Raw genomic sequence first — 25,180 nt, forward strand, 5'->3', positions numbered from 1 at the left:
TATCTCTTATAATCTCCATTCCCAAAATGTGCCTAGCTACACCAAGATCTTTCATTTCAAACTTTATTGAGAGTTGAGATTTTAACTCTGCAATCAAACCTTTTCCTTTGCCAATAAACAACATGTCATCAACATACAAGGCAATAACCAGAAAACCATCACCATCAGATTTGAAATATATACAATGATTAGATTTAGATTTCACAAATCCCAAACTCAACACATATGTATCAAACTTCTGGTACCACATCCTAGGACTCTATTTTAAACCATATAAGGATTTCTTCAATTTACAGACCAAATGACTTTTACCTTTCACCACATAGTGCTTTGGCTATGAAATGTAAATTTCTTCCTCCAAATCTCCATGAAAGAAAGCAGTTTTCACATCCATTTGCTTGATCTCTAGATCATAAGCTGCTGCAATAGAAAGAAAAAATCTAATGGATGTCATTTTGGCTACTGGAGAAAAAATCTTACCATAATCTACTCCCTCAACTTGAGAGTAACCTTTTGCAACCAAGCGCGCTTTATACTTCTCAATGCTTCCATCTGAACCCATCTTCCTTTTGAACACCCATTTACAACCAACACGCTTCCGTCCTTTAGGCAATGGTACAAGGTCCCATGTTTGATTCCTCTTAAGAGCTTCCATTTCTTCATCCATGGCTATTTTCCAGGACTCTGAATCATTCATACCAAGAGCCTCTTCTACAGATCTCGGTTCATCAATGTTAGCATTCAATGCAAATATGCACCTCCAATCATCAGGAGAATACCCATACCTTTCAGGTGGTTTCCTTTGTCTAGTAGATCTTCGAACAAGATCTGGTTCAGGTTCAGGAGGTTCAAGTTCGTGATTAGGTTCTCCCTCTTCCTCTGATGATTCAAAACTCGTAGAGCTCTCTTCAACATCTCATCTTTCTAAGGGCCTTAATTCAACTTTCTCAGGTGTAGCAGGAAGTTGAATCACATCTTTCTTTTCTTTAATCTATTTTGTTGTACTGTAACAGAAGAAGGCTTAGTTTCTCTAAAAATAAAACTTCTGGAATAAAATACCTTTCGTGCAACAAGATCCCAAAGCTTGTATCCTTTCACACCATAACTATATCCGATGAAGATACATTTGACAGCTTTGTTGTCCAATTTTGTTCGCTTCTCCTTTGGCACATGAGCATATGCCTCACAACCAAACACTCTCAGATGTCTAAGTGAAGGCTTCTAGCTTGACCACGCTTCCATTGGCATCTTATCAACAAGAGCTGATGTAGGAGACCTGTTTATCAAGTAGCAGGCAGTGGCTATAACTTCAGCCCAAAACTTTTGTTCTAGTCTAGCACCACTCAGCATACTCCTAGCCTTCTCCATCAAGGTCTTGTTCATTCTTTCTGCAACTCCATTCTACTGTGGAGAATACAGAGTTGTCTTCTCTCTTTTAATACCACAATCTTTACAAAATGTGTCAAAAATATTGGAGCAAAATTCACCACCATTATCAGTTCTCAAGCATTTTATTTTCTTTCCAGTCTGCAATTCAACCATTGCTTTATATTCTTTAAAACGACTGAAAACTTCAGCTTTACTCCTAAGGAAATAAACCCATGTTCTTCTACTAAAATCATCAATGAAAGAAACATAATAAACCAATCTACCAATAGAAGGAACATCAACTGGACCAAATACATCTAAATGAATTAGATCCAAATACATGAAGACTTATGAGAACTCGAGTAAAACTGAATGCGGTTTTGTTTACCATAGATACAATGCTCACAAAAATAAAACTCAAGATTGCAATCATTCAACCCATCAACAAGGTTCTTATTTTTCAAGGTCCGTAGACCCTTCTCACCTATGTGGTCGAGTCTCTGGTGCCATAACATAGTCTTCTCTGCAGGAAACTTTGATTCAGTAGATAGAGCACCCTTGGGTACCCAAAAACCATGACCATATGTTGAAAGAGAAACTCTCTCCTTCTCCAACTGAATAGTCTTTTCCACAATCTTATCAAAAGTACTATTGCACTCGACTGTTCGTGCATCAAGTTGGTACAATGTACCCAATCTACTTCCTCTTGCTATTACCATAGCGCCTCTCACCATTTTTACACCTGCTTCAAAAAACTATACATGCACACCCGCATCTATTAGCTTACTAACAGATAACAAATTCCTTGCTAGTCCAGGGATATGCAAGACACCATCAAATCTTCTAATTCTACCATCAAAAAATTTCACACGAATACTTCCACTACCAACAATATCAAGTACTGAATTATCACCCAAATACACCTTACCACCATCAAAATTTTCATACATACTAAACCAGTTCCTATTAGGAGTCATGTGGAAAGATGCACTTGAATCTATTAACCGTGCATTTTCACCTGCATGAGTGGCCAAGGCTGCAATGAAAGCATCTCCAGCTTCCTTCTTGGACTCAGAATCAGAATCTTGCTTCTTCTTCTTCTTCTTTTTCTTCTCCTCTTTGGAGTCCTTTCGGAAGTGTCCAGGTTTGTCGCAATTCCAGCAAATTGCCTTGGACTTACTAGGGGATTTCGATTTCCCCTTATTTTTGGACTTAGAATGGCCATGTTGCTTTTTGTTCTTGCCTCTTTTTTTTGGTCTTCCGTGAACACTCAAAGCCTCTTTGGCATTCAGAGAGACCTTCCTTCTCATCTCCTCAGAAAGTAGAGAACCAACAACATCCTCCATCTTCAAGACAACTGAAGTGCTCCCTATAGCCATCACAAGACTATCCCATGAGTCTGGCAATGAACATAACAAGATTTGACACCTTTCTTCTTCATCCATTGGCACCCCTACTGAGGTCAATTGAGTCACCAACATATTAAACCTTTCCAGATGCTCATAAATTTGTCCACCTTCTTCCATTCTCAAGGAATACAACTTCTTCCTCAAGAAAATCTTATTCACAAGTGATTTTGCTTGATAGATCTCACTAAGCTTTTTCCAAAGCTTCTTTGTGGTAGGTTCTTCATGGACATTAATCAGAATCGATTCTGCAAGACACAATCTTATGAGACCTTTAGCTTTTCTATCATTCACATCATATTGTGCAGCTAATGTCGGATCTATGGGCCTCGGCTTGTTCTCATCAATCGCATCCCATAGATCTCGATCAGTCAACAGATCTTCCATCTTCAGCTTCCACATCTCAAAGTTTGTGCCAAAAAACTTTTCAACATCAATTCTCCCTGACATGCTTGCGATCTTTTCAATCCTGCAACACAGAAATCAAATGCTTTGCACAAGCTCCCACTCAAACCTTGATTAGCTCAAAAACCTTGTACCCAACAAATAGAACCAAAACTGGCCAGGCTTTGATACCACTTGTAAGGAAGCAAAGGTGCGCAGAATCACTTCCTACGCTAATCTTTGAGAGGACGATTATGCAAATTCAAGTAACTATTGCAAAGATCTCAAGAAATGCATAATAACATAATCAAAATAACAAAAAACACACAATACAATGATTACCATGGGGAAACCCTTCCGGGAGAAAAACCCCACCCTCCAAAACTCGCACAATGTATTATCAAACCAAGATGATTACAATACACTTGCAATGCAAGTTCTTACAGGAGCGCATCACCACAACTTGAACTCAGGGAGACTCCTAGCACCAGTCTTGCAAACTAAACTCAATTACACAAGCACCTCCCCAAGCCCTCCTTTTATAGTGATTTTACAACCTGGAAACCACTTATGGTTTTACAAAACCATGAGCAAAACTACCATGCCACATGTTAGCCATTTTTGACATTTACATTTCCAATATGGAAAAACAACCAGGTTAAAAATAGTAATCCCGTCTACAATTTTGTCTCTTAGTCTAGAACCCCATAAAAGTCACAAAATGAGTCATCAAGGCTCTAAAAATAGCCTACCTATATTCTACTAAGGACAAGATTCATTTAACAACTCACTAACTACTTTCCAATGCATAAACAAGTGGAAAACTCCCACAAACTAATTCTGGAATTTTCCAAGAAAAGATTGCAAGGTTGAGATACATGTTTCTCAACACTATTGGGAGAGTCTTTTAATGGCTCATATTCCCAATTAGGAACCCTCTTTTTTTTATCTTGAAGTTTATGTTTGTTATTAGTTTGTAGAAGCTTTATTTAAATTTGGTTTCTCTTAACATGCTAACAACTCACGTATACAGTATCTAATGTAGCATTTTTCAGATCTTCCTTAGTTAATACATTCTGATTCTGTGGAGATGAATCAGGAATCTCTTCAATTGTGACATCTTGTTGTTCACACCCTTCTACCAATTGTCTTATCTCTTTTACTATCTTAGCCACTTCTTTTCTATCATCTTCCTCTTCTGTTACTTTTTAACCTCTTCCTTCTTCTTCATCCTCTTTGTCAACTAGTGGAACAAGCAATCCAAATGCTTCTTTCCATATAAGAATTCTCTCTCTCTGAACTTCCTTAGACTTATTCTTAAAAAAATTATAAGGCCTCTCCTTAGGCATACATTTATTTACAAAATCTTTTAGGGCTGTAGACATATGTGTCTTCCCCAAATATGGCATTATCCATGCTAACATGATTTCCTTGATTTTGCTTTTAGTGGATAATGCTCACTTCCACGTAGCATCAACTTTATTATATAAATTCTTAGGAATGTCTTTAGCTAACTATATAGGTGTAGATTTGAATTGTATCATCATATCTATTATATCTTTTTCAAGCTTCTCTTGATCATCTTTATTTAAAGAATCAAATTAATATCTTTAAATCCTACAAAAAAATTTGAATCACTAATCTCTTTACATACCTAGTCCACAATCATTGAAGGCAATCTAGGCACATATTGAAGTTTACTTAGATAGTTTGATTCTATTTCTTCATCATTTTCCTCCTCCTCATGTGTTACAGCTAGTTTTCTTCTTAGCCTCTTAAGTAGATTTTTCTTTGATGATTTGGTCGACTTCCTCTTTGATGGAATATCTTTTTGTTTTGCAACCATGGGTTGAGATTCCTTTGATATTGTTATCACCCTTCTCTTTGACTCTAGATCCAGAGGTGTAACAACCTTCTTCACAACATTCTAAGATCCTCTTTCACTTTTGGATCAGAAATCGCTATTTTCTTATGTTTCTTTTCCTTGGGCTTGGAAACAACTAGCTCTTTGCCATTTGATGACTTGGCTTCAACTTCATCTTTGGATTCTTCATCCTCTCCTTTTCCTTCAGTGATCTAAAGTTGACCTTCACCAGGTTTTCCCTCAAGAATCTTCTTCCTTTTCATATCTATCTTGGGCAATTTTGTTTCTAATATATTTCTACTCTTGGTTGTGTCATATGTGTCGAATGGCTTGTCATTTGTGTCAACCTCTTAAGCTAACAATATAGTCACTGTTGTTATCACTTCATCAATGTTAACTTCATATGGCATAGGTCTTAACCATGCAACTCTCAGTCTTACTGCCCGTGCATATACAAAATCTATATCTACCATAAAGCATATATCATCAAAATAATTATCTACAACTGACTTAGGAATTCTCATTTATTTTTTCATCTTATTCTTGAAGTCCTCAAAATAATTATCCATAATTACTTCAAAATTTTCTCCCAATTGACTTATTAAGTCATTGATATTTTACATTGTTGTTCTACATCTATCCCATGCTATAGTGCCGATAGTAGGAAATTAATTATGTACATAGAAAAATATATAGACAAGTAATTGTAAGAATTTGCCTAAGGGAAAAATTTACCCAGGAACTAAGAACTCAAACACAAGCACACAAAGGACCAAAGAGAGAGAGTATGATTAGAATAATGATGTATTCAATAACCGATTGAGAGTACACTAGGAGTGCCTGAATATAAAGGCCTCTAAGATACATCTATAATATCTTGTAATCAGCACCATGATGTGTCATACAACCAAGCACACGTCCACTAGATATGGGTTATCCTCCATTAAGCATGGAAGTAAGTGCGGTGATGAGAGGATAAGCCTACAAGGGTGTGACACGCAAAATAGTGTTGTAGACACCAATGTGCTAAAATAGAGCTGTGTACTCTTGTGTTGTCTACATGACAACTCAAAAGGTGTGCAAACTCCTAAGTGTCTCACAAATAAAAATAATAAAATAATGTAAAATAATAAAATAATACATTAAACCTAAGTAAACTTAAGTAAGTGTAATAAGTAAATACTTATTTACAACAACACCACCCCTTAAGTGCAACTGAGGGGAATGCTCTTAAGCTTACAAACTAGGATGAAGATGCATAATGGGTCTCAGCTACTAGGCCATATTAGGTACCCATGTACATAATGAAAATGCAAATCTCCCATAAAGTGGGGAAAGAGGGAAAACTTCATGGGAAAAACCCTCCCCCAAAAAGAGAGATAAATAAGGATGCATCGATGGATGGAGTAATCAAGACCCCCCCCATTACGACATACATCCAATATATACATAAGCGAATGAGAGAAGGAAGAGACACAGAATAGGCTCCCCCCCCCCCCCCCCCCCCCAAAAGAAGAATACCAACAAGTGAAAGCCACTCCGATGAAGAAGCTGGTCCAAGAATGCAGAATGGTGCTCCTCCCCTTAGGAAGAAACAAAGGCAAAGGTACACTCCTGAAGATGTATGGTGGCCCTGAAACCTACTCAAGTATCCCTATATTGATGCTGAAGTTCACGCCTTCCAACTGTGCTGAAAAGAATGAATGCAGATCTGGTAAGGATGTCTGTTGAACTTGTTCCACTAAACCATCTATCTCCTCAACTGACAAAGAGACCTCCACTAATTGCTATTCATAAGGATCCAAAATCATGCCAACCTATGAAGATTGATCATGTAGAGAATGGACATGAGGGTCAGAGTGAGCCCTTGCAACAACTGTAGAAGAATCATCATCAATGAGAAGATGTAAGTCCTCAAGTCTATCTCCCAAGTCAACTGAAGCTATAGGTGGAAGATGAGATGTACCATGTTGTGATGGACCTTTCACTGTGGCAATATAAGCACGTGGACTAGACTGATGTGATCTCTGACTGTAACTGTCGATAGAAGCCCAGGTGTCTAAACCTATTGAAGCACTATCGCTGGTGTCATTATCATTTTCCACTGTGTATAATGTGCGGAGAGGAGTAGAGGATAAGCTTGGTGAACTTTACTCAAAGTGAACATCCTTCTCCACAAAAATCTCGTGTGTCTCTGGATCCATAAGTCTATAAGCCTTCACATTGTCTTCATAGCCAATAAAGGTACAAGGCCTAGGTGCTGGTGCCTTGCAACTCCTGGAAGAAAGGTTTTCCCATACTGGACAATCGAAGACTCTAAGGTGACTCACAACTAGTTTTTTGCCGCACCATGCCTCAAATGAAGTCTTGCCATCTAAGGCTGGATGAGGAGACCTGTTAAGTATGTGAGTAGCACTGCTAATGGCTTCAACTTCAAGTGTAGGATCAAGAGACTTGGCCTTTATCATGCAACTTGCCATGGTCTTTAGAGTCCTAATCCTCATAGTTGCAACATCTGTCTTGTGCGGACTGAATGCTGGTGAGTTCTGAAGATCAATCCCCTCAATTCTGCAAAAGTTCTTAAGTCTTTTGTCAACATATATGTTCTCATTGTCCACCCTTAGTACTTTGATGGATTTCCTTGACTTGTGTTCAACATGAGTCTTAAATTATTGAAGCTTATAAACCACTTCATTCTTATGATGAAGGAAGAAGACCCAAGTGAATATCAAAAAGTCATCAACAAATGTGAGTATGTAGTGGCCTTGGCTGACTGAAGTCACTATAAAGGGTCCTACTAATACCATGTGAACTATCTGAAGAACAACTAGTGCTCAAGAAGACTTCCATTTATCATACTTCTCCTTGAGATTCATATCCACTGAACAAGATGAACATTCTCCCTTAGAAAAGATGATGTTGGGTAGACCTTTGACCATATGTTTAGAGCAAATTTTCTGAAGAGAGCGGAAGTCAAGGTGACCAAACTGCTCATACCATAAGTTGATTTGAGTAAAAGAGTGAGTTAACAAGGCTTGGAAAGGACTCTTAGGCACAAAGTGGGAGGAGTATAACCTATTGCCATCATTGACTTTCCCAACTGCTACTAATGAATCATCTTTGAGACTTCGCACCATCACTGAATCTGGAAGGAACTCAACTTTGTGACCATCTCCAAGGTGAGTGATTTGGTAAACTAATAGGAGATTGGAGCTTAGATTTGGAACATAGAGAACATCTTTGAATTCCCCATCTTCCATTTCTACATGTCCTTTCCCTTCAACTTCCATCTTAGTCTCATCTCCCATGAAGATGTGTGGTACATTTGACTGCTTCAATGAAGAAAAGTCTCCCTTTGAAGAACCCATGTGGTAAGAGGCACCTGAGTCAAGTATCCATTCTGAAGAACTTGTGTTTGCCATAAGTGCTTGAACTTTACCTTTTGAAAAGGTAGGAGTAGAATCCTTGGAAGTACTTGGCACTTGAATCTTGTTCTTCTTGAGTAGATTTTCTAACTCATCGATTCTTTTTGTCTTGCAATGATGCTTGCCATGATTTGGCTTTTTGTAGTATGCACAAAAAAGTTTGTCCTTCTTTTCATTACTTCCCTTCTTGTTTGGAGAAGAATCGCCTTGTTGAGAGGAGGATTGTTGTGTCTTAGATTGTGTTTTCTACTTCCACTACTTCTTCTTATTGTTGCTTTTTCCCCCTTGACTTGATTTGTGATCATCATTAGCCGCTAAGGCTTTGGTCTTAGATGACTTGAGAAGTCCAAAATCCACCAAGTGAGATTGTTCAACAATCAACATGTCTGCAAATCCATCAAAGGAAGGCTTCTGGTAAGCAGATCCCATGGTTAACCTGTGAGTATTAAAACTTGAAACAAAGTTGGTGTACTCAAAAGGTAGCCTCTTTAGGATGTGATGAATCAACCTGTCATCCTTTATGGGATTTCCACAATCTTTAAGAAGTGCCCTATACTCATTGACTTTGATGATATAATCCTGAATTGTGTCATAATTCTTAGGATCCAAGAGAAGTAGATCATCCTCAATCTGAAATCCTTTTTCTTCATCCACTTTACCATACAATTGTTCAAGTTTATCCCAAGCTTCTTTAGATTCTGAACAATTTTTAATGTGAAAGAGAAGATCCCCATGTACACAACTCTTGATAGCACCTAAAGCTTGTTGATCTTGAATTTTCCAATTAATGAGTTCTTTAGCATCAGTAGTTTTGGTAATTGTACCATCTACATAAAGACTATATCCTTTTTCCATTAATCTACTCCATGCAATATCTTTCCATGTAGAATAGTTGTGTGAAGTTAGAGGAGGACATTTAAAACCCATGATACATAAATGAAAAGAGCACAATAGAGAGATGCAAGAAACACAGTACACACCCCCCCTTTTCACTCAATCAAAAGACCCCCCCAAAAGAGATGTTGTTGGCACTTTATAAGTAGTGCATTTACAATGAGCCACTTGTCAAAATGAATAAAGTGGACTTTCTGATTTTTCTTTTACAACTACCTTATAAGGCTTAAATCTATCACTTAAGCACTATAGCTTAGATTTACAACAATTTTGAAAAAGAATGAAAGCTTTACAATGTCAAAGAAGGCCTAATTCTGAAAGTGAGAAATTGGTCCACACAACCCTAGAATCTAACTTTAGGATTGGGAAAGTAGACAAAAAAATATGCACTTTCAAAAAAAATGGAACTGAAAAGGTGACCAGATGTGCCCATACAGAGCTTCTAAAGTTGCAAAATGCAAGAATATGCAGGTACAGTCACCAAAAAATACAATTTTTGCAAAATCTACGCACCAAAACCAAAAAACAACACTACCACTAGAAATTTTAGGAAATTCTACCTGATTTCAAAAAAAATTACACCTAAATCGAATTTCGGATGTCCTAGATATGGGCTCGCAAAGTCAGGCTGCCAAATTGAAAAGCAATCTATAGAGGTGTCTAGAGGAGAAACTGAGTCTAAATTTGACAGTCAAACGGCTGTCAACGTAGTTGGAAAATGCTTGGTTTTGACAGTCAAATGACCATCAATTTTAACATAGTGTTCTGCTGATGTCAGCAAAAAATGGACGCCCTTGGGTGACATGGTAGCTAAGTCACCATTCGTACCGTACAGATTGTGCACATTTCTGATGATGTGTCAAAAAATACAATTTCCATGTGGCAACATGGCAGTACCATGTTTGTCCTGCCTTGTTAATGTCTTATTTGGCCACGTGGCAAGACCGGATTCATCCGCATGGAGGGTTGCTACAGATTGGGTGGGCGAAATAGCGGATGTCGCATGTCAAGGTCTGAACACAAGTTTCAAAAATCTTTGTGTGGTCGTTGGATATGAAACCTACTGGAAGTGCAACTACGAAGGCCAAAATCCTTCACTCTGGGCTGATATATGCCTCTGGAGGTCGAAGATGCTAGTTTGTCGTGGCAGGAAGATTTCATGCTGCCGAAAATTATTTTGCGATTGGGGAAAAAATTACACCGCAGATACCCCTACACTGCCAAAGTTTTTCACTAATGATGGAGAGTCATTCTTGGGTAGGAGAAGGTTACCGAGAGTTCAAGACTGTGTGACGGGATAAACTTCACCGTGAACCTTCTGCGATAACCGAGAAATGATGAATGCCACCGAGTTTTGGGATCATGTTGCCGAAAAATCCAAAACAATCATCGGGAGTGTCTGTAGTGTTGTTGAGAAAGTTGAAGTTGTGCTGGAAGTTCCTTCAATGCTGCAAGATGCCACTGGGGATTGGGGATTTTAATTCCACATTTGTGGTGGGAATGCGCTTTGCACTAAATAAAAGTTGGAGCCTTCAACTCTTTAAACAAAATTGATCGTCGATCGTTGAGACTCTACTGCCGATAGAGGGTGATCACCGAGAAATATGATGTTGCCGGTGGAGGTTTGTTGGCTGGGTTTTGTACTGTGCCTAAAACAAATACCTCTATGCCAAATAAAAAAAACCTCCAAAAATGGCAGATCCAGGGTGTCACTACTCGGGTCTGTTAAAAAAAAATTTCTCTGTTGGCGGACAAAAAAATTTATGTGAAATATACTGACAAATAAAAAATAGAGAAAAAAATGGATCCGAAAATTGAATTACATATTTGCAAATAAGATCATACCCATACTGCAAATTAGGGCCTCCGGGTTCCAATTTGCAAAAAAAATTTGCCTCACAGTCTACTTTGGGCCAAGGTAGCCAAGTTTACAGTTGATTTTCATCGGTTCAGCATTTCGGACGCAATGGCAAGGTCAGATCTAATGCTAGACACTCCTAATTTCTACAGTACTCTGGATTCAAGCTGACGTGATGAAGCAAGCGTGGTCTCGAATGGCTATGTGATGAGAAAGTCTCTATGCTCTAATACCATGTAAGAATTTGCCTAAAAGCAAAATTCACCCAGGAACTAAGAACTTAAACATAAGCACACAAAGGACCAAAGAGAGAGAGTATGATTAGAATAACAATGTATTCAATAACCGGTTGAGAGTACACTAGGAGTGCTTGAATATAAAGGCCTCTGAGATACATCTAGAATTTCTTGTAATCAGCACCATGATGTGCCATACAACCAAGCACATGTCCACCATATATGGATTATCCTCCATCAAGCACAGAAGTAAGTGCGGTGATGAGAGGATAAGCCTACAAAGGTGTGACAAGAGGATAAGCCTACAAGGGTGTGACATGCAAAACAGTGTTGTAGACACCATGTGCTAAAATAGAGTTGCATACTCCTGTGTTGTCTACATGACAACTCAAAAGGTGTGCAAACTCCTAAGTGTCTCACAAATAAAAATAATAAAATAATACATTAAACCTAAGTAAACTTAAGTAAGTGTAATAAGTAAATACTTATTTACACCAATAGTAATGAACCAAAATTACATGAAGTATTATTGGCTTTCCTTATTTCTCTAAGATTATCAGATAATTGTTACAGTTGCAGCTTGGAAAGATCATAACTATGATCTTTCTCCACAATTTTGTATCTAAGGTCTATTGTAATGCAAGGTACACTATTCAGCCAACTTGATTGATAGAATTTGTGTTTGATCATATGCATTACAAACTCAACAACTAGGTCTTTAATCCCATCAATCTGTAGAACAAGAATTAGTATGCAAAGAACATTTACAAATAAAGTAAACATTCACAAACCAAAAACTAAATTCACATATATGCTTAGACAAAGAAAGAAAACAAGAAGTGCAAACCTCACAAGAGAAAACACTCCATGCTTTCTTGATTCTGTAGATGTGTCCTTTTGCTGTGGATGTATGCTCAAGATGCTCAAAAGCTGCTTCAATGGAGATGGGTAATGGCAAATTGGTAGCTTTGTGAGCTCTCAATTTGGCATTATAAGGGTATGGGTATGTCTTTTGGCTCTCAAAAGGGCATGGTAACTTTAGCTCAAATATTGTTGATGAAATGGCTTAGGATGGGATTCAATTTATAGGCTAAGGGGTAGAGGGATGGAGGGCTTAGATGCAAGGATGGATGAAGGCTTAAGGAGGGCTAGGATGCACTTAAAGGAAAGCACATGGATTGTACTTGTTTAGCATCGATGGGAAGGTGACACTTGTCACAAGGAGGATGAGTGTGAGAGGGTAGGGTAAAGGGTTGGTTAAAGGCTTGATGAGTGGGGTTGAGTATGTAAGAGGGATGTAAGAGGAATGAGTGTGGAAGAGAGAAGAGTGTGGAAGATGGGTGTAAGAGTCATGAGTGGGCTTGTAAGAGTCTTTTATGTTTTGTAAGAGCACTCATGACTTAGTGGTTGGGTTTTTTGAGGGGAGACTTTGGTTTGGATTAGGAAAGTCTTAAACTTGTTTAAGGAATGTGACAACATTAGGGGGTGGATTAGGCTTGGGTTTAGGATTAGATTAGGGATGTTAGAGATGTGCAAGTGGATGGCATTAATGAGGATGGGTGAGTTAGTGGCTAAGCTTGGTTAGTATGGGTGGATGGGGTGGATTAGGCTAAATGGAGGATTAGAGATAGGTTAGGGGTTTTTGAATTTGAGGATTTCATTTATCAAATAGATTTATTTAATAAATGGGGATTTTTGGAATTAGATAGAAGAATCAGATTTAATTGATAAATAATAGATTATTTGATTTATCAATTAGAACTATAGATGATTAATTAAATTAATCAACCAGGGATGGCAAAAGATTAATTAAATAAGAATTTAATTAATGATGCTTTTAGAGATGGCTAAATTAGATTACCAAAGCAATGTAATCAAATTTAGGTGTCTACACAATCAACATACCACAACCGTTCCACTTTTCCTTTGTTTGTTGCTTGACAACATCCCTTGTGGCACTTCTCATTTTCTTTGGTTTTTCTAATGTAGGGTAACTAGTAACTTGGCATATGATGGCCTTGTTAATCTTGATTGGTCCTCCATCGAACCATATCTTCATGTCATGCACATGGCTCAACACAAACTTTATCCACTTGACTTTGAAAACCTTTGAAAAAGCTAGGGCATGGTCCAACCCTTTCTTGACAACAATCTTGTACTCATCCTTCAACACCCCATTATCAAAAAATATCTCATAAGCTGCACGAAGTTCATAATCTCTAGTTTGTCCAACTTTACACATAAATGACAAGGCACCAAAGTCATCACCAGTCAATGCAATGTTTGGATAATCCTTGAAATTTAGTGGAGGACATGGATCATTCCTCACAATTTGTGCATTGCTCTCCTTCAATATTTTCTTGGCTGACATAGATGCATATGATGTCATTTCCACACTAGGGTTTTGAACAAATTTACTTTGACAACCTCAAAAACAACTTAGCTTAGCACTAAAAAATTAGTGTACTGTGACCTTCCAATTTTCCATGGCATGGTGTGATTCATTTTCTATGTTGCTAACATCACTTTAATCACCTTTGAATCTTTGGTACACATAAAATCAGTGTTAAAATGAAAATGAATGCCAAATTTTTATATATACCTTCAATTTGTTCATTTAGGTCTGCAATAAATGTGTTTGTACTCTGGTAGGTGCATAATAGTTGTCTCAGCCTTCACAAGTTATGTTCATGCTTCTTTCCATTCAAATACTCAGTCACTATCACCTCTCTCAGTCAATACCTTTTTGTTTGGCCAATACATTAACTCGTCATTGTAAGCTCTCAATCTATATTGCAATGCTTGGTCAATAGAGATTGTATTACTGTTACTCAACACTTGATAGTGTAACTTATTCCATTGACCAATACTTCTTTCAGATTTATCCTAATGCATCTTGATTCATGTTGATGTGAACTTTTAATTACTTTTCTTGTTAGGAACTAATGTATGATATAACATTTAAGTATATAGTCCCTCACATAACTCTTTTCTTAGTTGGATGTGTTGTGATCACCTGATCTATTATATTGGATGATCTCATATTTTCTTTTTCCATTGCTTCCATCTTCTACTATCTCTTTCCATGTTTTGTTCATCTCAAATTTTCATTTACCTCTCTTGCTTTCATTATTTGGTGTTGGTACTTAGGGTCTGCAATTCTTACTAACATGTCCAACTTTAAGACAACTGAAACAAACTAGGTTTCCATTCAACCATTTCTTGTAATTTCCTCTAAAATGTGTCTTAATTCAATTCTCTGAAATGTTCCCATACTCTCCACAATAATGATAATTATACCATGTGTTATAATGCCAATTTAGGTGCATGTGTTTGTCTTTCAGATGTCTAGTTAGATTTTGCCTTGGATCTACATTCATGAGCTCTATGTCCATATTTTTGATAGTTATAACAATGTCCTTCAAATATAGATGTAGTAGGTGCATCACTTTTCTTTGACTTGCATTCATGTGCCTGGTGTCCTTGTTTCTTGCATTTAAAAGAATTACTAGTAAACTTAGGTTTAGAGTTTTGCATACCATTTTTGCTTCCATAGATGTTGGTTTTTATGTGTCCAAGTTTACCACACTAATGACATGTAGGTTTTCCTTTATATTTATCATTTCTTTACTCTCCACTCTTTGATGATTCTCCTTCCTTAGTAGGTGAAGAGTGTTTGATATGTCCTAGACCTGAAGTGTCACTAGATGACCTTGGCGATCCCATCAGTTCTTCAAAGTATCTGACAGCTTCACTTGGTTTGTTCATACTTTGCAAAAGTTCTTTTTCAAATCTTAACTCATTCCTCAGTTGGTCACTCCATGATCTCAATTTTGTAATTCTGATGCCCTTTTGTTTAACTCCTAATTTTCAAGTAACAACTAGTTCATCATATTCAACTAATTATTTGTGAGCTTTTGTACATCAAATGATCTTTCTTCAAGTCTAGTAGCCATTTCATGCAGGAGCATCTTGGGTTTTCTCGATGGCTACTTTGGATTTTATGGGAGGAGACTTGGTAGTTTCTTTGGAGGGTGCTTAGACTAATACTTGATTGAAGAAGAGATTCCTGGTAGAGGTTACTTGGTCATCTCTTGGTAGTTCTTGGTTGAGAACTCAGTGGATGGATGAACTTGGCAATCCTAGAGGTGCTCAATTGTTGAAGGATCTTGACATAGCTTACAGGAACTCAATCATTGAAGGCACTTGACAATGCTTGTGGGAACTTGGCACACACTAGGAGCTTAGTGAATCTTGGCTACAGTGTTGCTCAAGTTGCTTGGGCAATGAAGGGACTTGGTTGATGGAGGAATTCAACATATACTGGGGAGCTCAACTAGTTTGGTTACTATGTTGACTGAGTGGCTCGGCTGATGAAGGGCTCGATTATGCTTGGTGAAGTTGTTAATGCTTAGAGGTTGTTTCTAACACTCAGTTTTTGTATTTCTTGAGTTGTCTATGGGCTAAGCTTTTGGCATTTAATTTATGTATGGGTATTTAATTTGCGTTGTAGCCAACTTGGGGTTTGTATAGAAATTTAATGTAAGAGTTTATTTTAATTTTTTTGGGGCTAAACTAACTTGTTGCTTAGTTGGGTATAATTAAGGGGTCTTGTTGAGTCTTTATGCATTCATTCATTCATTTGGGTGGAGTGGATCCTAAGTTCATCATGAAGTAGATGAAGAGTAAAGTTTTCCTAAGTGTGTGGATAGAGTGTAAAATGTGAGGTAGTTTACACTTAGATCTTAGTTGCATTTTGAGAAGGGTTAGTAGTTAAGGCTTGGGAAATAAGGAGATTGATTGGTGGGCTTACAAGCACAAGTTTAGATTTTCCTTGAAGGTTTTTACCAAAATGTGGATCTAGACAAGCTAGTGTTGGGATTGGATCTTGAGGGATCTTGCAGAAGTGTTTTTAATTGCTATTATATTTGGCCAAAACTAGGAAGTCCTTATAGCCAAGAATATTCCATGTAAATAATTATTTTATGAATAAAGAGTTGCATTTGGTGTCATATTATGTATCTTGTTGTCCTGTTTCCACTGTGTGGTTATTTGTAGGGATCTAGATTACCTCTAGCAGTGGTACTTTCAGATTCTTACTGTATCAGATGGTATTAGAGCATAATTATTCCTAAGTGTGTAGACCAAGTGGAAAAGTTGAGTCAGTTTGGACTAGGACCTTGGGTTGAGAGAAATTGATCTAAGGTGGTCTTGATCTGGTGGTAGATTGTTCTTTCTAGAGTCCTAGATCTCTTGGTTGTGAGGTGGAAGATCATGGTTCTGACTTGCAATTGTAGAGGGCTTGTAGATGGATCAATGGATGCAAAGATGGAAAGTTGATCTTGTTGGGGAAGATGGATATGTTGGTAATTTTTGCAAAGGGTTTGGGAAGATCTTAGAAGATGTCTCCAAAGAAGATTGGACCCTGGGATGATTGTGAATCTTTATGATATGGTGGAGAAGAGGCTTTTTGAGATGTCTTCTTAGTTAGTTAAGGAAGGGATGGTTAAATTTTGTAGATGTTTGTGGAGTTGGACTCTACCGATTTGGAAGAGAGTTGTCTAGTTGGTTAAATGACTTGTTCAAGAGAGAAGATGACATAGCAAGATCGAGGTGGAAGAGGTTGGTTTTGTTGATTAGTTTGTAGAGTCTAATGCATAACTTGTAGAGTAACTTGAGGTTGTTGCTAAGGATATTCCTAACCTTGTTGATGTTGGGGTAGAGATTAGTTTTCATGATCAGTTGGTTGAGACTGACATGGAAATTATAGAGTGCTTGATCATGGATGACTAGGTTTTTGTGGGAGATGAGTTATGTGTTGCAGAGCATCTTGTTATGAGCAATGAGACTACTAGTGTTGAGAGTTTGGCATATGTTACTAAGGAGTTACATATTGTTGCTAATGTGGAGTTTGTTGTTGCTAGTGTGGATTCACTAGTTGTTGATGTGAATGAGGTTTTGTTGATGAAGCATTATGTTCAGTGTGTTCTTATGCTAATTGGATGGTTGAGATTATGGTGTTTGATAAATGGATGTAGATCTAGATGATGTACATGTTTATTTTCTTATCCCTATTAGAGTGGGAGCCTTTGGTGAAGATGAAAGATGGATCAGATCTTTCTTTGAGAACTAAAGTGTGGGACACACTTTTCTATTTACCTGAGGAGAATGATGCAGGAACATCTTCAGTTTTCTTGGTGGCTACTTTGGAGTTCATGTGAGGAGACTTGGTAGTTTCTTTGGAGGGTCCTTGGACTAATAGTTGGTTGAAGAAGAGGTGCTTGGTAGAGGTTAATCGATCATCTCTTGGAAATTCTTGGTTGAGAACTCAGTGGATGGATGGACTTGGTGAAGGAGATCAACATAGCTTGAGGGCACTCGATCGTCAAAAGCACTTAACGATGCTTGTGGGAACTCAACACACACTAGGAGATTGATGAAGCTTGGCTGCAATGTTGCTCGAGTTTCTTAGTCAATGAAGGGAATTGGTTGATGAAGGAGGAACTTAGCATATACTAGGGAGCTCGGTCGATTTAGTTGATGTGTTGACCAAGTGGCTCAACCAATGAAGGGCTTAGTTATGCTTGTTGAAGTTGTTGATGCTTAGAGGTTGTTTTTGACACCCAGTTTCTGTGTTGCCTGAGTTTTTTGTGGGCCTACCTTTTGGAATTTAATTTATGTATGGCTATTTAATTTGTGTTGCAACCAACTTGTGGCTTTCATGGGAATTTAATGTAAGGGTTTTTTTTAATTTACATTGGGTTAAGCTGACTTGTCGCTTACTTTGCTATAAGTAGGGGTTCTTGTGGAGTCTTTAGGTATTTGTTCATTCATTCAGGGGGAGTGGATCCTGAATTTAATGTGGAGTAGTTGAAGAGAAAATTTTTCCTAAGCGTGTGGACATAGTACCAAATGTGAGGCAGTTTACACTTGTATATTGGTTGTATTTTAAGAAGGGCTAGTAGTTGAGGCTTGGGAAATAAGGAGATTTCTTGGTGGGATTGGGAGCACAAGTTTAGATCTTCTTTAAAGGTTTCTACCAGAGTGTGGATCTAGACTAGAGGGATATTGCAAAACTATTTTTTTAATTTCTATTGTATTTGGCCAAAACTTGGAAGGCCTTATAGCTAGGCATATTGCATATAAACAATTATTTTATGAATAAAGATTTGCATTTGGTATCAAATTGTGTATCTTGTTATTGTGTTTCCATTATGTGGCTATTTGTAAGGATCCAGATTACCTCCAATAGGGGTACCTTCAAATTCTCATTGCATCACCATTTTTTTTGTCTTCTTTAGCCATGATCTTATCTTCTTCAGCTTTCTTCTTTTGTTCAATCACCTCACACAGTCTTACTGATTGAATTTCTTATTCTCTTTTGAATTCTATAACTTCTTTACTTAGAATGTTATTCTTCTCTAGTAGATATTCTATTGTTGCATCACTGTCATTAGTATTCCTACTATTAAGAAATCCTTTGATATCAACTTCCTTGTATAGTGTGCCATTCTACTGAATTGCCATATCTTTCCTTTCCTTTAAGAATCTCCTTAACTCATCTTTTTCTCCTTCAAGTTGTTGTAGTGTGATATGGATTTCAATCATCAATTTCTCAATGATCTTTCCCATTTTGTAATCTTTCATTTCAATATCTTTACTCTCAAGTTGTTAGGCTTCTTTCAAGAGAAGTGAGCTCTGATACCAATTGTTGAAAATCTTGATGGGAAACAAGATACTAAGAGGGATCCGGGGGGGGGGGGGGGGGGGGGGGGAATCAGGATCTCTAAAAAAATTCACTAATAAAACAATTAACTATCTTCACACCTAATCCATCTCATACCATATAGACATAAACTTATCATGCTAAAATAAAATCTATCTAAGCATAACATCCATGAGAATATAAACACATAATATAACACAAAAGATCTTGGTAACCCAGAAACACTTCAAGATGAAGGTAAAATTGGGGTGGGGATGAAACCCACAAATCTTTATTACTCCAACAACAAAGTTTTCCTATTAGGGCTACAATTTAATCATATATGATGATCTACCCTATGAGGGGTCATCTCTGCTAATAGCATTTAAGACTATTAGGTCTTTCCTTTTAAAAGGATTTTACACTTACAACAAAGTAAGGACTTTGTTAGGAGATTTAAATAGGTCTATTAGAACCACTCTATTAAGAAATTTTCCCTAATTCAATCTACCAAAATTGATTGAGTACCTGATCCTTAAGTTTTCTCTAAAAGCTATTTATGGATCTCCTCTCTTCAATATCTCAATCTAATCTCCTTATTTGATATCTTTATTTTGTCCTTCACTGCTAGGTTTCTCTGTCTGATCTCCTATCTGACTTAGCCTTCCTTCTCTTTGTACTTAGCTTGTTCACTCTTTTGCTTCCTTTCACTCACTCACAATCCATAATGATTTTAGGGTTAGAAACCTTCCTTAAATAGATAATCGTAGAAAGTTCTAGATCTTAATCAATGATTCATAATTCATCCTTTTATCATTTTCCCTTCTGAATTTTTGCTTGGTTAATCTTATTTTCTTAGGATTAATACCTTTTGAAAAAATGTGTAATGTTCTCCTTAACTCTCTCTACAATTTTTAAATATCATGTAGAAGTTGGCTAAAATGATTTACATAAGTGTTTGTGCCATTACAAACTCATATGTCAAAATTGGTTTACTCAACACTTGAATGTTTTGACACTCAGTCATAATTAACATTCATATTGTCACTCGGCTTCTATATGCTCATCATAAATTGACTCACTCAGCATTAATTGATTTTCCAAATGTTTGGTCTCTTCTATGTTACTCAGCATATATGTTGACTCGGTCTCTATTGGGGTGCTCTGTAACCTTTGACTTGATTGACATGAAATAAAATTTAAACAAGTCCTTTGTAACTCGGCCTTCTCTAGATGGCTTGGTCACAATGATAACTGACCAACAGTGCCTTGAAAATGACTAAGTGTTAGACACTAATAGGCAACTTAGGCTTACAGATCAATAGGTTATGAATATTTGGATTTTGAAAGTAGGCATTACATCTAGGTTACTCACTTTGTAAAGGAATTTGCTCTATGTAAACCAAAGAAGCTATCTAATCAAGTTTATCTCATTTGATAATAAAAATGTGACAATATTAGTTCCAATGACTATAAAAGCTCATCATTTGTTTCTCCTCTTCAAGAGCCTCTTAAAGGAAATGCCTCAAAGCAATTGAAACATAGAAAGTGATATACAATGAATGAAAAACATGTCTATGATTTTTCATTCATTGTATATCTTTCAAGGGAGCTGGACCTCGTAACAATGTGGAGGGAAGTGATTACCATATATTTACCCAAGTGTCAGTAGCAAAATCTTGTCTTCTCAATTGGGCATTTAAGCATTTTTAAGGTTGTTTTTGTAAAAGACAAATATGTTCACTAACATGTACCATAGACAAGTGAAATTTAAAAAACATAACTATTTTTATTTAAATGAATGCTATATTAGATTAACACAAGGCATTTAATAATATAAAAATGATATACACTTATTTAGTGCCAAAATTTGCATAGCTCTTAAAAACCACACTACAAATCATTTCCTCATTATCCTTCCATATCTAGAAAACTTCAATTACATAATTATACCACTTACAGATAGTCCTTTTGATAAAATTATAATAGTCTGTTAAATTTTTAAATCCAATGTTTTTAGAACATAGGTTCTAAAGTCCCTTGAAATTTCTTATGCATAGTTTCAATTGAAGCTATTTATATTTTTGTTAACAATTTGAAAACACCACGATTATATGTAGTCAGGTCAAACTATTTGTCAAGTTATTTTTTCATACTCTAATACTAAACTCTAGAACTTTTGAAGAAATTTTACACCATTTTCATAACCAAGAAGTTTTATTATATTATGCATGTCATTTCCTTGAAGATATTTAATCAACACCTTAGTGAGATTTTGAAGAAAATTCACAATGAAGCAATATTATTGATATAAATAATTTAAGAAGCTTTGAGAAACTTACGAGTGGTCTTATATTCTAATACATTTACTCTCCTCTCTCGTTGTTCTATAATTTTATGTGTAGCTTCTTCATATTAGATTCAATAATATTTTTATTAAAAAACTATTTATATCTTTATATTTAAATTTTATCACAAATTAGGTTATCATGGAGCTCAAAATGGGGGGTTTGACTAGGGAAATCCTCCCAAACAAACATGCAAGAATATTTAAACTTTGTAAATAACATTTTGTGTAAGTATGATTTGGGGAAAATATATATAGTCTAGGGACATCATCATTAAATAGATTTTCCCTCTTATTGTACTTTCTTGTTTTGAGTATTTAAATAGTTAGTTAAGTCATCATTTTATTTGTTTTAAGCATTTTGTGCACTCATTAAACTTGTAATTTTCACTCTAAGCATGTAGACACTTGTTCTATTTCGTATTATGTTGTGTGTGAAAGCTTTAAATTAGACAACAAAGTTATGTAAGGATGTCTACACAATACACTCATGTCTAAGATGAAGGCTTAAAAAAACTTATTACATGTTCTCTAAGAATGGTACTTTCTAAATAGATATTAAAATCATTTTTAATTCATTTTCACTTGAGATATAGCTTGAGTTACACTAGTTTATTATTTAAGTAAACATTTGACATCTTCTAAATTGAGCTGTAGGACTTGTAAATTTACTTGATTATTTGTAAATTGACATCTTGTACATTTATAACTTTTTGTATCATTACAAATTGTTCTATCAAAATAAAATAAAATAAAAATTATTTCATGACTATTAAAAAATTTAACTCATCCTTTTGTATTGTACAAGATTTATTCTCTAGGAATATTTGTATTCATTTGCAAGCTTTAAATTTCATGCACTACATTTTGGTGAACCTAACATTCAAACACAAAATATTTTTAAAATGTTATTAATAAAAATTTAGAAATTTTAAAAAGTATTCTTCCTTTTCTATCTACATTGTAGTCTAGATTGGGTGTTGCAGAATTATATGAGTTTAACAACTTGATATCTCCATTGAAGTAGTTTGTAGATTAAAGAATTCTTCACACCTACAATATGGTATGCATTCAAGATCTTTCACAATACCAACCTGTGTGATCCCAATTTTTGTAGAGTAATTTACTATTGGGATATTGCATCTATTCCCTCCCCCTATAATATTGGGTCCTACTTCTCCATCCAATGTTTTCCCAATGGATAGGGATTTGATTATGAATTTTTTTGAAGTACCCATTTCTCAAATATAACATTAAGATCAACATTCACCCCATTTCAAAAAACAATTAGTCAACGAAATTTTCACTAAAGTGGTGCATATGTTTAATGTTATTTAGACTACACTAATAAAACACCTCTATCTTTATAATCTCTTAGATGATTCACATGCTTATTGTTAAGAATGTATTGTTCAATAGAACATTTTTATTTTAATAAGCACAACAAATTCACTCTCAAACTTAACTAGTACACAATTTTTAAATATTGACTGAAGGGCTATCATGTAGTAACTATCACATGCATGGACATAATATCTATTCCTTCTACTGAGATATCATATGTCTTGTTTAAATGAACCATTTGGAAAAGATTTTGTGTCTCATCTCTATTGCTTTCACATCTACAACCTAGTATAAGTCTAAAACGTTTGTGCATAAATAAACTAGCTCATGCAAAACATCAATCACTTGTAGAGTCAACTTTTTTCCATGACTAGCTCTTCTTGAATTAATTACTTTTAACTCCATATTATATGCATGGTCCCTTATCCTTGCACTCTCTTATAACCTAATTACCGACAAACTTTGATGTGTCTAGACTTCAGAAGTATAATGAGAAAGAAGATCCTTAAATACTTGTTTCTATATTCACAACTTCAAACACATATTATGATACTTGATACAATTAAAATACATTGTGATAGATTAGTTTTCCCACTTCTTGATTACTTGATTAATTCATTTGAGAAAATAAATTAAATAGTTCCTTTAACACATCCGAGAAAATAATAGACCACGTATTACATTCATAGACCTTATCCATTGCAAGTAGAGGCAAGGTAAAAGGTTACTAGAATCTTATCCTTCATTTGAAATCTCTCTTTTCTCAATTCTGGTATGGACTCTTGGAATCTAATGTTCAAAGAGTGATCATTTAAGATCGTATCTAGTATTTTGAGATAAAAGTTTCCCCTTGAAATTTTGTGATGTACTAGCCCCTTTTTTGGAACTAGAAACAAATGCATCCTTTTATTTTGATTTTTTCTTAAAAAGACAAAGGGCATGTTTAATAAACTACTTTTCTAATGCTTTAATGGTTACCTTGACAAGGTTATTTTCTACAACATTCTAGAAGACCCATCAATGTAGTTTTTAATGAGGAGATTGTCATGAAGTCTCATGCAGCCACATTTTCAATACCCAAATTATAGTTTTAAAAAATTGGAGATTAATTACCAATCTCATTATCATTAGATAGAGAAACTAAGAATAGTTGCAAATAAATACCAAACTTCTCATTGTTTGGATTCATTTTAAAGAAATGAACTTATCTTTCGTTGAAATTTTAACATCTTCATTTCAATGCAAATATATGTCTCATTCATGCATCTATATTTTAGAAGGGCAAGAGATTTAAAATCCAAATTGTTGAAAACATCATAGAAATATATGGATTTAGGTAGGATGAGATTGAAAACTCTTAACACACCTCATAATTCATTTTAAAAAATCTTAACTTCATCAACTCCATCCATACTAAATAATTGAATGTCATAAGGTGAACATCTTCATTGAGAAAAAAAATTCTAATTTTGTTAACCTAACGTTAAGATAGCATAGCTATAAAGTAGTTTTCTTAGACCTCTTCTAAAAAAATACTCAAAAAATACATTTTGACAAAAGAAAACAACACCCATAGTCTATAAATATTAATCAATTTTACATATCTTCTACAAATTTAAAAGAAATATTTACCTATTTTCACAAAATTCATTCAAATTTATTATTTTTGGTTTGTGTTTTCTTGAAACTCTCATTTCATATATGATTTTTTCATGATAAAAAATCCCCTTCTTTTCATGCAATTTTATATTCTTTAAGCAATAGTTTGAGCCACTTTAATTTAATGTATTTTTGGTGAGGTTTACCTCACACTCCCTAAACCAACTTTAGCAAAATTCCAAATGACTCAATAATATAAGGTCGAATTAGATAATGAATTTTACACTAAAAAGAACAAACTTAATTTGTTCACATACCAACTTTACAAATGAATGAAAAATACAATAGGCATGTGAATAAGGACATATCCAAGCTAACTAAACCATTCTAATTTGAATAAAAATTAATTTATAGTGTAAAATTTAATTTAAAAAACCATAGGCCCACTTATAATTTTTGGCTGATTTAATCAATTAGAAACCATTTTTTTTAAAATATTTTAAAAAATAGGTGTAGGTCAATATGATAAAAGAGGGTTGAAAATATAATAAAATTTGAATATGAGGAAAATTAATTATTATGTATATTTAAAAAGTACTTTATAAAAATGGTAAAATAATTTACAAAATGATGCAAGATTCATTTTAATTTGTTGGCAATTGTTTCATAATATTAATTTATTTCTATTTTTCTAGTGTTTTTTATAAGAAGGGTTAAAATATCATTTGTAGTGATTGGAAAGAATATCTT

The sequence above is a fragment of the Cupressus sempervirens genome, chromosome 2 (assembly GCF_028749045.1).
Source record: "Cupressus sempervirens isolate cs-2001-9-10 chromosome 2, ASM2874904v1, whole genome shotgun sequence".
NCBI lineage: Eukaryota > Viridiplantae > Streptophyta > Pinopsida > Cupressales > Cupressaceae > Cupressus > Cupressus sempervirens.